Genomic DNA, 12,494 nt, shown 5'->3' with positions numbered 1-12,494 from the left:
TTTTTTAATCTCAAAATTTACTTCCATATGGAAGAACAACCATCTTAAATTTTATTAATTGTAATCAAATATAAATATATATATATATTTATTTACTTCCATATGAAATGAGCGCCCTCCCCTTTGGCTAAATGAAATCTTACTGTTGAACAATCTCTCCGTCTCTCACAAATGTGTCTCATTCTTCTCACCATTTTTCCTTTTTGTCTCAAACAGTTCGTACGTGTATCTATTGCATGACAGACACGTATTGAGATTTTTCTTTGTTTTCATCTTTTCTCATTCTTCTCACCATTTTTTTTTCTTTTCGTATACTCATTGCATGACAGACACGTATTGAGATTTTTCTTTCTTTCCATCACTTAATCCCCCTGTTTTTCTCTCTCCCTCCATATCGTCACCGCCCGCTTAGAGCGGTAGATAAGACCATCTCCTCTTCCCCCTGTTTTTCTAGAGACTGAGATTGAGGACGATATGCATTATAAGCTGTCTCTCTCATGAAGATGTACTGCTCATGCAGGAACACTGGCATCGCCTCTCCGCAGGTGTAGAATGTCGTCGACATGGCGAAGGCAAAGAATCCCAGTCTCTCTTGGATGCCGAGAGTTGTCTACATGCCAGAATATGGTAGCCAAGATGATACCAGTTACCAAAACTGCTCCTAAACGGACCCCAACCATTTGGACCTGAGCTCCTGCAGCAATTTGGAATGGATCTTCTTTCTGTTCTGATACAGGTTAGTTGCTCCAAGGGTTTTATTTTGTGCTAAGAGGCTTTAACCGGTCCCTTCAATTAAATAGATAATAGAGTTCATACTTTTTTATTATTTTACTCCCCTTTTGCTGAGCAGATCTATGGATCTAGTATGAATGGTCCAGTTCGCCACAAATGTTTGTCGGTTATTGGAAAATTGATGTATTTTAGCACAACTAGCAGATATGATTCAGTCTTTACTAAGTGCAACAAACATGTCAAGGTGCTTGCATTGATTTATTCTTTGTGCAAATATTATTCAGTTTGTATTTTTTTTGTCGTGCATATTTAAGAACTTTATTTTTTGGTTATCTATTGTTTGACCTCCCAGTTTCTTAGCTGGTGTTTTAGCGTGGAAAGATCCACAAGTATTGATTCCTGCCCTTCAGATAGCAGAGATTCTTATGGAAAAGCTTCCTGAAACAATTTCCAAGATGTTTGTGAGAGGGGGTGGTTCATGCTGTAGATACATTTATATTAACTGATTCTTCAAAATACAGTTATTGTCCAATCATCTTCTGTTGAAAAAGATGATTATGTACCTGGAACATCATCACGTTCCAGGTGCTATCAGCAACGCAGTGGTTATTCAAATGCATATGTAAATCCCTTGGAAGAATCAAAAAGTGTTACACCTGGCAGTGTTGGTTCACCGCCAGCATCAGTAGAAATCCAAACTGTTAATTCTAGCTTCGTACAACCGTAAGTGTTTGTGCAAAAGCTTTTAAAGATAAATATTTTTCGGCAGATAGCAAGGCAGCTGAAGTCGGTGTAACTGATGACCTTCTATGCTTGAAAAACCTATGTTCGAAGTTGAGTGCTTGTGTTGATGATCAAAAGACTAAATCAAAGGGTAAATTAAAGGCTTCTGGCCCTCGCCTAGCTGACCTTTCAGCTAATACAGAGGAACACTTGATTGGAGTGATATCTGAGATGCTAGCAGAACTGAGTAAAGGAGATGGTGTTTCCACATTTGAGTTCATTGGTAGAGGAGTTGTTGCAGCTTTGCTGAACTACTTTTCTTGTGGAACCTTTTCCAAGGAGAGAATAGCATAAGCTAATTTGCCTAGGTTTCGACAACAAGCACTTAAAAAGATTCAAGTCTTTTATTTCTGTTGCTCCTCCTGCTGGTGTTAATGAAGGGAATGAAACTCCTATGACTGTCTTGGTTCAGAAGCTTCAAAATTCCCTGTCTTCTTTGGAGCGTTTTCCAGTTGTACCGAGCCATTCCTCTAGGTCATCCAGTGGAAGTGCACGTCTCTCATCTGGGCTGACTGTATTGGCTCAGCCATTCAAGCTATGTCTTTGTAGAGCTCAAGGAGACAAATCTGTTAGATTTTAATCTCATAAGAGATTAAATCCAATGAGTTTGATTGGTCAATTACATGAGAAATTGCACCTGCACACTTGATTGAAAAATTAGCTTTTCTTTTACAAAACCCAGTTTTGAATTTGTCCCACACTAGAAAATTATAAGCTTTGTTTTCAGTATTTTAATAGGAGCTGATTTACACTTCTTAGAAATAGTAGAGGAGAGTATGGGGGTTTGATACTGCGCAATGCGCATGCGTGTGTGCGGCGCAATGAGACACTATAGAGGCGCACTTTGCTCGCACTATGCATGCACCCACATGGCTCACGAAGGGCAGCTTTGGTTTTGGTGCGATGCTGACCTTTGATCACCGTTGATGAGAACAACTATCACAATTCGATCGGGTGTGATCAAGAGGCACAATTCAAAGTCAACAGTCATTAACTGTTAACTACTTTTTAAACAGTCACAATGTTTGAAATTGTGATTGTTCAAGGTGCCTTCTCTGAACCAGCACTTACCTTTTCTTCATACCTCTTCATAAACTATTTAGGGAGCAAGAATCAGACTTCAAAACACACATTTTTGAAATCAACTTTCTCTCTCTCTCTCAGTCCGGTTTGCTACAGTCTCACAGAAGGTTTCTCCGGAGATTCTTCAACTTTGCTGGTTGCAGATTCTCGCCCAAGGCTCTGTTGTATCCTAGGAATGGATTTGCTTGTAACCCAACAGCAAACTCAATGAAACTGAGTGGGGGCAAGTAACGTTCTAAAGACAATGTCTTTAGACGCGCCTCAGAGCTTCTCCTCCAAAGTTACAGTGACCCCATTTTCCAACAATTTTAGAATGTTATTCTGCAATGGAGGCGGAAGCAAGCATGACTTCGATCAAGATGATGAACCAAGATCTTGTTCGACTAGACCCGTTCGATGGAGCAAACTTCAGCCGATGGCAAGAGAAGATGATCTTCTTTCTGACCACACTAAAACTATACTACCTGTTGGACCCGAATCTGCAATCACTTCCTGAACCCATTGACAAATACTCGGAAAAACTAAAGAAGGAAAGAGAAAAACGAGAAGATGACTCACTTTTGTGCCAATGACGCATACTGAATGCCTTATCAGACTGGCTCTACAACTTTTACAAGGAACTTACATCTCCAAAATAAATCTGGAAGGCCCTGGAGTTCAAATACAAGGTGCAAGAAGCAGGTATGAATAAGTATCTTATTGCAAAATACTTTGACTTCACCATGAATGACCATAAACCCATACTGGAGCAAGTTCATGAACTACAGATGATAGTCAACAAAATTCGATCCCTTGACATCATCTTTCCTGAATCTCTCCAAGTGGGAGCAATCATTGTCAAACTTCCACCCTCTTGGAAGGATTATAGGGAGAAGCGTATGCACAACGTTGAAGAACTTACCTTGGAGCAAATTCAGCAACACCTTCGTATTGAAGAAGAGTCTCAGATTAGAGACAGTAGGGATAAGACCCTGGCTGATATGCTGAACTCTAAGGTCAATTTTGTGGAAAACGGATCGGAGAAGACTAACCATGCATTACAAGTAAAGAAGAAGGATGGGAACTTCAAAAAGAGAAACAATAAAAAAGGATCCTGCTATGTTTGTGGAAAGATGGGGCATTATGCCCGAGTCTGCCGACATCGAAAAGGCAGAACCAAGTTTGCAAACATGGTAGAAGACAATCTAGTGGCCATGATTACTGAATTCAACATGGTAAAATCATCTTCTGGATGGTGGTTTGATTCAGGCGCCACAGTCCATGTTTGCAAGGACAAGTCCTTGTTCAAGACATATGAAGAAGTGACTGATGGCTAGGAGGTACAGATGGGAAACCAAACATGTGCCAAAGTTGTTGGAAGAGGTAGTGTAGAGTTGAACTTCACCTTCGGAAAGACACTAACTCTCTTGAATGTTCTCCATGTTCCTGACATTAGAAAGAACTTGGTTTCAGTAAATCTTGTCTGTAAGAGGGGATTAAAAGTTGTTTTTGAATCCGACAAACTAATCTTATCCAAGAATGGGATGTTTGTTGGAAAGAGATATGGTTGTAATGGTATGTCAAATTGAGTATTAATGAAGGAAAAGTTTCTGCTTATGTTGTTGATTCTTTCTCTTTATGGCATGATAGATTAGCATATTTGAATTTTAAATCCATAAAGAACATGAGCAAACTTGGTATAATTGCTTACAGTAATGAATCAACTGAAAAAATGTGAGAAGTGTAAAATCTAAAATGGCTAAGAAACATTTCCCTAGTGTTGAGAGAAATTCTCAACTTCTAGAACTAATTCATTCTGACATTTGTTTACTCAATAGTGTATTATCTAGAGGAGGTAAGAGATACTTCATAACATTTATAGATGACTTTTCTAGGTACACCTATGTCTAGCTTATCAGAACTAAGGATGAAACCTTTGACATGTTTAAACTGTACAAGACTGAAGTTGAAAATCAACTAGAAAAGAAAATTAAAATCCTTAGAAGTGATAGGGGTGCTGAATACTTTAAAAATGAGTTTAATTCTTTCTGTGAAGAATTTGGAATAATACATCAGTGTTCTGCTCCCTATACCCCTCAATAGAATGGCCTAGCCGAAAGGAAAAATAGAACACTTACAGAAATGATAAACTACATGTTGTTAAAAGCTAATGCACCCTTAAACCTATGGGGGAAAGCACTCCTAACAGCCTGTCATTTACATAACAGAATTATTTCTAGAGTTAATAACAAATGCCCATATGAATTATGGATAGGAAGAAAACCTAATTTAGCATATCTAAAAGTGTGGGGGTGCTTAGCATATTATAGAGTTCCAGATCCTAAAAGAACCAAGCTAGGACTCAGAGCTAAGAGAAGTATGTTTGTTGAATATGCAGAACATAGCAAGGCCTATAGGCTTCTAGACTTAGAGTCCAACATAATAATTGAAACAAGAGATGTTGAATTCTTTGAAAATAAACTGTTCTGAATCTACAGAAAATGAATCCATAGAAAATGACAGAGAACCTGAAAGAGACTTGTATCTCAATACCTATTGATAATAATGGAACTGAAAGAAGAAATGACACAACTGTAACACCTACAATAGGACCTAGAAGAAGTCAAAGACAAAGAACAGAGAAACACTTAGGTTCAGATTTTATCTCTACTCAGTCAATTGTATTTTTGGTTGAGGCTGATAGAGAGAATATTTTAAATAAGATACATATTGTCCTAAACATTGAAAATGATCCAGAAACCTACAATGAGGCCATGACCTCTAGAAATGCTGCCTTTTGGGAGGAAGCTATAAATGATCAAATGGATTCAATAATGTCAAATAATACATGGGTACTAGTAGACCTGCATCCATGATCAAAACCAATAAAATGTAAATGGGTGTTTAGAAGAAAATACAACACTGATGGAACTATACAAACTTTTAAGGCTAGATTGGTAGCCAAAGGATTTAGTCAAAAGGAAGGGATTGATTACTTTGACACCTATGCACCTGTGGCTAGAACAACTTCTATTAGAACACCCATAGCATTAGCATCCATTTATCATTTATCTGTTCACCAAATCAATGTTAAAAATGCTTTCTTAAATGGTGATTTAAATGAAGAGTGAAGATGTTTATATGGAACAACCAAAATGATTTGTTCTTCTTGGAAATGAGAAGAAAGTCTGTAAACTGGTTAAATCACTATATGAATTAAAACAAGCACCTAAATAGTGGCATGAGAAATTTGATTCTTGCATTCTAGCTTTTGGTTTTAAACATAATAGTGCTGATAGATGCATCTACTCAAAATTCACTGAAAATTATGGAATAATTGTATGTCTTTATGTTGATGATATGCTTATTGTGGATACAAATATGGTTGGCATAAATGAAACTAAAACTACTTATCATCTGTCTTCAAGATGAAATATTTAAGAGAAGTAGATACCATATTGGGAATAAAAGTTAAAAAGCATAATAGGGGCTATGCATTAAGCATTAAGCCAATCACATTATATTGAGAAAGTACTTGAGAAATTTAAGCATTTAGGGTTTAAAGAATATAACGCACCATATGATTCTAGTATAAAGCTAGTAGAAAATATTGGTAAAACAATTGCACAACTTGAGTATGCTAGTGTAGTAGGAAGCTTAATGTATGCTATGCTTTGTACTAGACCTGATATTGCATTTGTAGTAAATAAATTCAGTCGGTTTACAAGTAATCTCAGTGCAGAGCACTGGAATGCAATTGAGAGAGTTCTTAGGTATCTCAAGAGAACCTTGGAACTTGGCTTGTTTTATTGTGATTATCCAACTGTACTAGAAGGGTACACTAATGCAAGTTGGATTGCCAGTAATGGAGATAACAAGTCCACCTTTGGATGGATTTTCGTCCTTGGTAGGGGTGCGATCTCTTGGGCATCCAAGAGACAAACTTGTATATCTCACTCGACCATGGAATCTGAATTCATAGCCTTAGCGGCTACAAGAAAAGAGGCTGAATGGATTAGGAATTTATTATTGGATATAAAACTTTGGCATAGTCCTATGCCTCTAATTTCCATTTACTGTGATAGTGAGACAACTCTGTCAAGAGCCTACAGTGGTACCTACAATGGTAAGTCCAGACATATAAGTCTGAGACATGAATTTATTAGGCAACTGATTCAAGATGGAGGCATCACTATAACCTATGTGAGGTCAAGTAAAAACTTAATTGATCCTCTTACCAAGGGCTTGGCCAGAGAATTTGTAAGAATGACAACCAAAGATATGAGATTAAAACCCTTTACTTAGTCACCTGTAATGGTAACCCAACCTGAACTGAAAAACCATCAGTATTGGGTTTAATGGATAACAACAAGTTACAGCAATGTGATTGTTAGCACTGACATTGAGAAATTTCCCATCACAACATAAACAATGCTGTCCATTATGATGAAATGTTGAGTTAAACTCTTAATGAGTTCTGAAATGTGTCAAATAACGGAACACATAGTGGAACTTCACCTATGTGAACATAGAAGTGGTGCCGCTTCTCATGAGAGTTTGGGTTTTCTCTCGGGATTGTTCATGAAACCGGGAAAGAAGCACATGGCCATAACAGTGCTGAGCAAAACTTGAAACTCTTATAGAGACTAGACATTTTTGTGTGTATAGGTGTCTCCGGTCTATCTTGAAAGTAATTGGTTTAATGTCTTACCACCAATAACTTTGACAAGGCTCTGAGATATCTATACTAACAAAAGGTTTAAGTTGATAAACACCTTTTGTATGCATAACTGTGTCATAGTAGTTTGGATTGAGAGAGAACTATGTAATTGATCAATCAATGTGGGGGATTGTTGGATTTTAATCTCATAAGAGATTAAATCCAATGGATTTGATTGGTCAATTACATGAGAAATTGCACCTGCACACTTGATTGAAAAATTAGTTTTTCTCTTACAAAACCCAGTTTTGAATTTGTCCCACATTGGAAAATTATAAGCTTTGTTTTCAATATTTTAATAGGAGCTGATTTACACTCTTTAGAAATAGTAGAGGAGAGTATGGGGGTTTGACACCTTGCAACACGCACGCACACGTGTGCGGTGCAATGAGGCGCTTTAGAGGTGCACTTTGCTCGCACTACGCACGCACCCGCATGACTCGCGAAGGGCAGCTTTGGTTTTGGTGCGATGCTGATCTTTGATCATCGTTGATGAGATCAACGATCACGATTCGATCGGGTGTGATCAAAAAGCACAATTCAAAGTAAGTAGTCATTAACTGTTAACTACTTTTTAAATAGTCACAATGTTTGAAATTGTGACTGTTCAAGGTGCCTTCTCTGAACCAACACCTACCTTTTCTTCATACTTCTTCATAAACTATTTAAGGAGCATGAATTAGACTTCAAAACACACATTTTCGAAATCCACTTTCTCTCTCTCTCAGTCTGGTCTACTATAGTCTCATAGAAGGTTTCTCTAGAGATTCTTCAACTTTGCTGGTTGTAGATTCTCGCCCAAGGCTCTATTGTATCTTGGGAACGGATTTGCCTGTAACCCAACAGCAAACTCAGTGAAACTGAGTGGGGGCAAGTAACATTCTAAAGAGAGTGTTTTCAGACGCGCCTCAGAGCTTCTCCTCCAAAGTTACAGTGACCCCATTTTCCAACAAAATCTCTTTGTGATTATTCGTCAAACATTGTGTTGATTGATCCCCTTGCAAGTTTAGCTACTGTAAAAGAATTTCTTTGGCCAAGAATTCAGCGAGGTGAACCTGCACCGAAACCCTTGGCATCTTCAGGAAATTCTGAGCCTGGTACAACACTTGCAGGAGCTGGTGCTTCATCACCATCACCATCTACACCTTCTTCCACTCGTCACCATTCCACCAGATCCAGATCATCGGTGACTATTGGAGGTGCATCTAGGAAGGACCAGGCTCAAGATAGTAATGCAAGTTCTTCAAAAGGAAAGGGCAAAGCTGTTCTGAAATCTGCTCTAGATGAGACAAGAGGACCTCAAACAAGAAATGTTGCACGCAGAACAACAACTTCAGACAAAGATGCCCAAATGAAACCTGCCCATGATTACTCTAGCTCTGAGGTATGATCATAGTAACTCAAATATCCAGATAATCGTTAAGTATTCTAGATGTTGTACTTGTACTTGATGTTTTGTTTCCCATAACTGTAATATCCACATCATTGCATGCACACATATACATATGCAGGATGGAATGTACTGTGGCTATCTTGACTCTTGATTGTGTGCTCAACCCATGTTTAGCTCCTTTTTTTATTCTCCTTGTATATTTCATACAATTATTCAAATGTGATAGTATCTTGCATGTATCGACAAAAAACGGTTTGATTATTGCTCAATTATCGGCAAAATGTAAGGTTTTAGCTGAGCTGATGAATCTTGATATTGCCGTGCGTTATGTGGCTGTACACATTTGCTGAACTTGCCAGTAGAATTGTAGCTAGCTAACATATGATAATAGCTTGGTTTGGATTTTTCATATCTTCCTGAGGAAAAAATTTCCACTTCTACTTCCTTCTCAAATTTTGGCTAATTTGGTAACATGTAAATCACCAAAACATGAAGTTATTAATATGGGAGAAAAGTTATACTAGCCATTTTTATATGAGTTAATGACCTAACAGGAAGGGGACACGTAAGCGCGATCTAATTGAAGGATGACAACTCAGCCAGGCAAGCCCAGTTCGCAATATCCGCAGTTTAGGTATCCAGCCACCTCGGCCCAAAACGTGCCTCGGTGTAGAGGCACCTTGGCATCCAATCCAGGTCGGGACTGAAGAATCGAAATTCCAGCTTGGAGCTAGCGAGTCAAAGCATCGTATAAACAACTCTGAAGGCCTCCCCAACAGATCCCAAATCTCTTGGGGTCACAAAGCCAGTAGATCCCGAAACTCCCGAGATCACAATAATAATTCATCCTAGTTCCACCTGAATCAGGGGTAGACGATAAGCCTCATCCACGTACTACTCTCCTTCAAAAATGGAACCGACCTTATCTCTACAACCTAGAGAATCCGGAGCTCTTTCATAAAGCCCATGGCTACTCCAATATAGAATGACTCGAAATCTCCAGGCAAAGGTATGCATGATTACTCTACTCACTAGCACTCAAGCTCTTAAGCATTCAGCTCGCATTCACAGCATAATTATTAACTTAAGCATCGGAGCAACCTCGCAAGGTTAGCTACCCTGGGTTCTTTGATACACTGCTTTGCAGATTGATCCAGTTCACTGTCCATCTACATTTTGGATCACCTTCCAGCTAGGAGTAGCCAGATCGCGCACCATCAATTGACGTCGTTTGTGGAAAATCGATCGAAAGGTTATTCCTATCTCTTTACTATTTCAAGCTTAACCTCAACGTCAATGGCATCCTCCAGCCACACCGGGAAAATCGTCGAGATGAACACCACCGGGGGGAAAGCCCAGCAGCCAACCTTCCCTTAAGCTCCTATGATGTGCATCGGTCAATTCACCATTCCGCTCATAGCGCCCGGAGTCCCATCATTTACTACACCACCGAGCACCACACAGGTGAGCGCCCCACTTCCCCCAGTGAAGGGATGAGAGATCCATCGTATGGACGCTCAAATCTTGCGGAATAAGGTGGGCGAATTTCAAAAATTTCTTTCCCTTTCAACTGGGAATCGAATTCCCTATTTAGAAAATCATATTTTCAATGATCAATCTTGAGCCATAAACTGAACCAGATCTGAACAAAAGCAGTAGGAGAGAATTATACCTGATACGGAGAATTAATATCTCCCAATGGAGGTGTTCACGCCCAAGGAAGAATCCAAATACTGCTCCCACTGAAGATGGTGCAGTGCAGGATGGAGCAGAATCAACAGTGTTCTTCTCCAAGAACCTAGTCCTTCGCAAGAAACAGCAGGATGGCACGTGAGCACAGATTTCTATCAGTCATTTCACAAAGAACTGATATCAAGATCAATTCTTGACTTCTCCCACTGAACTAGAGATCGAACTGGCAAGGTAGGTGGCAAGAAAAAGGACTCGGCAAGAAAGAATTCTGCAGGGTTGCTTAATTCTTTCTTATGTGTTTTCAGCTCTCAAGAAGATGTGAATGTGTGTCTTCTAAAGGTTGCCACCCCTTCCTTCTTTTGTAACCCTAAATGATCAGATCCTAATCCAAATAGGAGTTGCTGATCCAAATCATATTTGGATCAGACATCCCTTTAGGTGATAAGGATAAATCCTTATCTTATCTGCAGATTAGATCAGCCTTCTCTTAATCTCATTAGGAGGTTTCCAGATCTGAATCACATTCAAATCTGGACTCTCTAAGTGGATAGGGTTAAGACCCTATCCTATCTGCTAATCCATCTCAGAATTTGCCCCATATTTAACTCATTAAATTAGCCAAGTTTGAAATGGGCTTTAGGCCCATTAAGGTTTTGTGCTCACTCAGCCTTCCTAACTACTGCTCAGTTGGGCTTCCTTGTATGGCGTGGGATTCAAGCATTGATCTACACATCAGCCACATGGGTTCGGCCCAGCCTTTGTTACAAGGCCTGGCCGAATATACTATTATGGACAGTGCACCCCTTGAAACCCATCAAATGGGCTCTATGGGCCCAACCCTTACCTTAAGTGGTCCCTAGGCCAAGCCACCTTGTAGCACCCAGGAACTATGGGTAGATGCAAGATTAACCCATCAGGTATTATCCTCAATGGTCTTACACTCAACCTCTCAGCCCATAATGATCAAACACTGCCCGACAAGAGAGGACCTCTCCCTCGGCTGCAAGGAACAGTGTTGCACTCTCTACTTTATATGGATCCCGGAAATTAAAACCATTTGTAAACATTTTAGAAACCATAATATATATACTTTTATATCTCATATAAAATATATTTTGCAAAACAAATCTCAACGATTGAAATCGGCTGCCGATAGTCTTGGTTTCCATCAGAGAGAGTGCATCCCCGATCATTACCTTTGTTCGACAAAGGGGCTGATTCAGTCACTATGATCACTCACTCAGATGAATTCTCAGACTATCCCAACATACCCAGGTTTTGACCCCCGCTAAGGATCTCATTGATTGGTACATCAAAGACAACCCAATCCGACACCTAGTGTAGTATCATAATCGAGTCTAGGGGTCAGGTGTAACTTTCCAGTTTTGCCCATTAATCTCCAAGGTCCAGGGCAATACTGGAAATCTGGTCCAGTTCAAAGATTCAATTAATCCTACACTGCATGTGCCTAGGGTCTCACCCTGGCAGCTGAGACAGGCCACCCCAACCGACTTGGTGACACATCAATGTCAGCCTTATCAAGATAGGTCTCCCCAGACTGACCCACTGGCTGTGAATATTCTAAACTAACACAAGTCTCATTAAGTGTCTAGTTTAAGGGTATTACATAGAAACATACCAAGGGAACATGAATCAAATATGTACTTTTATTCATTTACAATAAACTCATAATGTACATCATTCTGATTGAAGCTAAGGGCATACAAAACTGTCTAACACCTGGAGCTCTTTCGTAAAGCCCACGGCTACTCCAGTATATAAAGACTCGAAATCTCCAGGCAAAGGTACGCGTGATTACTCTACTCACTAGCACTCAAGCTCTTAAGCATTCAGCTCGCATTCACAGCATAATTACTGACTTAAGCATCGTAGCAACCTCACCGGGCTAGCTACCCCGGGTTCTTTGATACACTGTTTTGCAGATTGATCCAGCTCGTTGTCCATCTGCATTTCGGATCGCCCTCCATCTAGGAGTAGCCAGATCACACACCATCAATTGATGTTGTCTATGGGAAATCAATCGAAAGGTCTTCCTATCTCTTTGCAGTTTCAAGCTTAACCTCAACCTCAATGGCATCCTCCAGCCACACC

General features: G+C 39.6%; 1 protein-coding gene across 6 annotated transcripts in view; it reads left to right on the top strand.

Moving 5' to 3' along the window:
- Positions 1-332: 332 nt before the first annotated feature.
- Positions 333-12,494, top strand: part of LOC148803709 (uncharacterized) — a 73,406-nt gene continuing 61,244 nt past the window's right edge. For 3 of the 6 annotated variants that reach the window (XR_016079233.1, XR_016079224.1, XR_016079229.1), the window contains exon 1: positions 333-736. The gene's annotated coding sequence lies outside the window, so the exon portion shown is untranslated. Of the gene's footprint in view, positions 737-850; positions 1,067-8,409; positions 8,682-12,494 lie in introns of those variants that run through there. The other 3 variants (XR_016079235.1, XM_088892624.1, XR_016079234.1) reach the window with 3 other exon arrangements.

Source organism: Nelumbo nucifera, chromosome 1 (genome assembly GCF_055504915.1).
Source record: "Nelumbo nucifera cultivar China Antique chromosome 1, China Antique-T2T, whole genome shotgun sequence".
In the NCBI taxonomy this organism is placed as follows: domain Eukaryota; kingdom Viridiplantae; phylum Streptophyta; class Magnoliopsida; order Proteales; family Nelumbonaceae; genus Nelumbo; species Nelumbo nucifera.
Note: the sequence above shows the minus strand (reverse complement) of the source record. Positions and strands in the feature narration are given on the sequence as shown.